The sequence below is a fragment of the Pseudophryne corroboree genome, chromosome 6 (assembly GCF_028390025.1).
Source record: "Pseudophryne corroboree isolate aPseCor3 chromosome 6, aPseCor3.hap2, whole genome shotgun sequence".
Taxonomy (NCBI): Eukaryota; Metazoa; Chordata; class Amphibia; order Anura; family Myobatrachidae; genus Pseudophryne; species Pseudophryne corroboree.
This window is the reverse complement of record NC_086449.1, coordinates 182,165,991-182,171,062: the sequence shown is the minus strand read 5'-3', so window position 1 is coordinate 182,171,062 and position 5,072 is coordinate 182,165,991. Positions and strand designations below refer to the sequence as shown.

Genomic DNA, 5,072 nt, shown 5'->3' with positions numbered 1-5,072 from the left:
TGAGCGCTAGTCATACGACTGGATCCCATTGAGAGGTATTATTATTATTATCCTTTATTTATATGGTGCCACAAGGGATCCGCCGCGCCCAATTACAGAGTAAACAAATAAGCAAAACATGATGACAGTGACTTACAGTTGAATACAATATAGGACAAGTACAGGGTATCAGTAATCCATTCTCTGCAATGCGTAGTAACAGGGAACCTGTGCAATCCCACTGAACAGCAGACGTACTCTCTCTCTAGGTAAAAGTCAGCAACCACACTCTCTCATTTGTCCTATTTGGATATATTACTGCCACATTTCACTGGTTACGCCCGATCTCATCTGATCTTGGAAGCTAAGCAGTGACAAGCCCGATCAGTACCTGGATGGGAGACCTCTAGGGAATATCAGGTGCAGTAAGTACGGGTGTAGTATGGTATGCCGGCGGCCGGGCTCCCGGCGACCAGCATACCGGCGCCGGGAGCCCGACCGCCGGCATACCGACAGCATGGTGAGCGCAAATGAGCCCCTTGCAGGCTCGCTGCGCTCGCCATGCTGCGGGCACGGTGGGCTATTTTATTCTTCCTCCAGGGGGGTCGTGGACCCCCACGAGGGGGAAAAAGTGTCGGTATGTCGGCTGTCAGGATTCCAGCGCCGGTATACTGTGCGCCGGGATCCCGACAGTCGGCATACTGAAGACCACCCGTAAGTACAACTCCTCAATCTGATACAAACAGCAGAAGTGGCGGTGATACATTTGATCTCTTTACCATTACCTATCATCCACTTTTCTAATCTTTATTAAGTGTGCAGTCACTCAACCCATACCTGGAGTTTCTTATAAAACATAAGGCACGCTATATTGGATAAAACACTGTAATTGGAACCAACTGATATAACGCCTGTGTTTTTCTGGATATCCACTGAGATTCCAGTTTTAAATAGTTTAAATTTTTTCACTTCAGGTGCATCTAATATATCACAAGTATTTGTACCCTATGAGTAACTTTGATATTACATTAAACATCCCACATTTTTGCTTGTGGAGGTGCCATATAGAATTGTTTTTTATATATGTTTGTGTTCCTCAATGTATCAATAATTTTATATAGTACATAATTAAAAGTTGTTTTAATATTTTCTAATTTTTCAAGCGTTCCCCAACACAGAGTCTCTCTTTTCCTCTCCTTCCATAAACGTTAAACCTAGTGGTAACAGGTTCTTAAATACACTAAAGGATCAAGATTGTCTCAAGTAATCGAGGAGCCAACTAAAGGAAAAAACTATACTGGATCCAGCAATGATGGGCCTGGTTCAGGCCTGGTCGTGGCAGCAACTTTGTTGGCAGATGGGCAAAACCATGTGTACTGTAGGGGCGGGGCAAATGTGATGTGCAGAGAGAGTTAGATTTGGGTGGGGTGTGTTCAAACTGACATCTAAATTGCAGTGTAAAAATGAAGCAGCCAGTATTTATCCTGCACAGAAACAATATAACCAGAAACAATATAACCCACCAAATCTGGCTCTCTTTGCACATGTTATGGCTTTGTCTGTGCCGCACAGCCTATCGCCGCATCAGCAAGTGGTAGTTAATGGTATGTTCTCCAACTGGTTAGCAGTATTCAGAGGAATACCGCAAGGGTTCATACTCGGGCCACTATTGTTCAACATATTTAATAATGACCTAGGAATAGGTCTGGAAAGTACAGTGTAAATTTTTGCTGATGATACTAAACTGTGTAGGGAATTTAATTTGGAAATAGATGTTGAGTCTCTACAGCGGGCGTTCCCAGCCACGGTCCTCGGGGCACACTGGCAGTGCGGGTTTTGGTGCTGTCCAGGCTTGAGCACAGGTGACAATTAGCACCTCAGTTATTTTGATTTCACCATCTGTGCTGTGGCCTGGATATCACTAGATCCTGCGCTGTTGATGTGCCTTGGGAACCGTGGTTGGGAATGCCTGCTCTACAGAATGACTTATTTAAACTGGAAATTTGGACATCTAAATGGAGAATGAGGTTCAATATAGAAAAATGTAAAGTTATGCACTTAGGGACAAAACATAAACATGCAACCTATAAATTAAATGGGGAAAATCTAGGGGGGACGGTAGTTGAAAATGATTTCGGGGTGCTCATTGATATTAGGCTGAGTAGCAGCACCCAATGTCAAAGTTCTGCAAAGAAGGCAAATAAGGTGTTAGCATACATAAAATGTGGAATTGAGACAAGGGATGAGTCTGTGATCCTGCCACTGTATAAATCATTGGTACGGCCGCACCTGGATACTGTGTACAGTTCTGGGCACAGCATTTAAATAAATATATCTTGGAACTCTAAAGAGTTCAGAGGTGAGCTACAAATTGGTTAAGGTGTTGGAGGCACTGGATTACGAGGAAAGGCTTACTAGGTTGAATATGTATTCACTAGGAAAGAGGTGTCTAAGAGGTGACATTATTAATATCTTCAAATATATAAAGGGACAGTACAAGGAGGTATCAGGCGATTTGTTTATTGAGAGGGCTCTGCACAGGACACGCAGTCACCCGCTGAGGCTAGACGAGAGAAAATTTCATACCCAGTGTTGGGAAGGGTTCTTCACTGTAAGCGAAGTAAGGATTTGGAACTCTCTGCCAGTGAAGGTAGTAATGGTGGACTCGGTAAATATATTTAAAAATGGTTTAGATAAATTTCTAACTGAAATAGATATCCAAGGATATAGCATTTAAAATAATTATATTTTAGGAAGAGCAAAAATTATAGTTGTTACTTAGCCTGAAAACATTACTTCAGCTGGGACATTATCGTAAAATTTAGCTAAATACAGAATAGGGTAAAAATTATAATACAGGTTGAACTCGATGGGCAATTTGCCTTTTTTCAACCTCATTAACTATGTTACTATGTTATAAACATAGCTGCGTCAGTAAACAGCACTGAAATAAGTATCAGGGTGGCAGAAAACCGAAGGATTTGGTGCCATCAAAGGGAGTATTGAAAAGAAGATAAGTTAAGTAAGAGACGTAAAAGCACATGAGGGAAGAGGACCCTGCTCGTGAGAGCTTACATTCTAAAGGGGAGGGGCACACAGGTATGGGGGGTCATTCCGAGTTGTTTGCTCGCAAGCTGCTTTTAGTAGCTTTGCACACGCTAAGCCGCCGCCTACTGGGAGTGAATCTTAGCTTATCAAAATTGCGAACGAAAGATTAGCAGAATTGCGAATAGACACTTCTTAGCAGTTTCTGAGTAGCTCCAGACTTACTCGGCATCTGCGATCAGTTCAGTCAGTTTCGTTCCTGGTTTGACGTCACAAACACACCCAGCGTTCACCCAGACACTCCTCCGTTTCTCCAGCCACTCCCGCGTTTTTCCCAGAAACGGTAGCGTTTTTTCGCACACACCCATAAAACGGCCAATTTCCGCCCAGAAACACCCACTTCCTGTCAATCACATTACGATCACCAGAACGAAGAAAAAACCTCGTAATGCCATGAGTAAAATACCTAACTGCATAGCAAATTTACTTGGCGCAGTCGCACTGCGGACATTGCGCATGCGCATTAGCGACTAATCGCTCCGTTGCGAGAAAAAAATAACGAGCGAACAACTCGGAATGACCCCCATGATACTGTATAAAAAAGTTTGGTTGTTGTCTATATAAGATTTGGGGGTTCTAGTGAGAAATGATTGCATACACAGTGATTTATTATGAGAATGAGAATGCCAGGGCATGTTAGGTCACATAGGCAGTGTTTGTCTACCGTTCCCCTATGCGCTGTGTGCTTTATGCACCTTTTGTATTGACACTGTATTCTTGTGTGTGATGTGTAAAGTGCTGTGCACCAAGCTGCTAATAATAAACAGGATCTCAGACTTGAACCAGCAGCCGGCAGGGGTCCGCTGTGATCCTGTCTGTGTCATTAATCACAGGCTGGCTGTGTAGGATGGACACCTGCCTGTCTAAGCCTCTGACTCCTGCTGAAAGCTTTGATGTTCCCCTGTGAGAGAGTGATGCCTGTTATGATGTGTCTCTTGCTTTGTCCTTTGTGGAGGCAGAGAGGGAGGGGAAACTACTTCTTTCAAATAATCTGTTCCTCTGAGTTCAGTCAGGGGGCAGAGGTCAGGCTGCTGCTCTTGCAAACAGGCGGTGGGATTCAAATAGTTCTAGAAGACTGGAAGTACTCAGCCAAGCAACCTGTTTTAGTGGAATTCTACAAGCTTAAGCTGTGGAGAGAGCCTTAAACTGTGTCTGCTACTAACGCCAGTCTTCTGCTGTCATGGCAGGTTAGCAGAGCCGGCCCTAGGCATAGGCAAACTAGGCAATTGCTTAGGGCATCTGGTATGCCTAGGGGCACAAGCAACTTATGCTGATTAAAATGATATGCGGTATGCCTATATTATGTGTGTAGCATTTCGTATGCAGATACAGTCACAGTCACACACAGTATATAGGCATTCCGCATATCATTTTAATAAGCAGAAGCTGCTTGTGCATCCTAGCCACATAGCAATGCAAATAATATGCATTTTCATAAAAGAATAGGCACCCGACATTAGCAGAGCTGCCAGATAACTCACGCCAGGAACTATATGTGTCATTATGTGTATAAGGGCATTAATAATATGTAACATATGTGTAAGGGGCACTATGTGTGTCATTATGTGTATAAGGGCACTGATATTGTGCGGCATATGTGTAAGGGACATTATGTGTGTCATTATGTCTATAAGAGCATTAACAATGTGTGGCATATGTGTAAGGGAAATTATGGGTATAAGGGCATTAATAAGGGTTGGCATAATGTGTAAGGCGCATTATATTTATAAGGACATTAATAATGTGTGTCATATGTGTAAGGGGCATTAATGTGTGATATTATGTGTATAAATGCATCACCAATGTGTGGCATTATGTGTATAAAGTGCTCTACTGTGTGGCGTAATGTATAGAAAGGGCACTACTGTGTGGTCTAATGTGAATAAAGAGCAATATGGTGTGGTGTAATGTGAATAAGGAGCAATATGGTGTGGTGTAATGTGAATAAGGAGCAATTCAGTATGATGTTATATGAATGAGGGGCACTA

At 42.9% G+C, this 5,072-nt stretch overlaps 1 pseudogene; it reads left to right on the top strand.

Moving 5' to 3' along the window:
* The first annotated feature begins 292 nt into the window (after positions 1-292).
* Positions 293-411, top strand: LOC134937860 (5S ribosomal RNA; annotated as a pseudogene).
* The last annotated feature ends 4,661 nt before the right edge of the window (positions 412-5,072 follow it).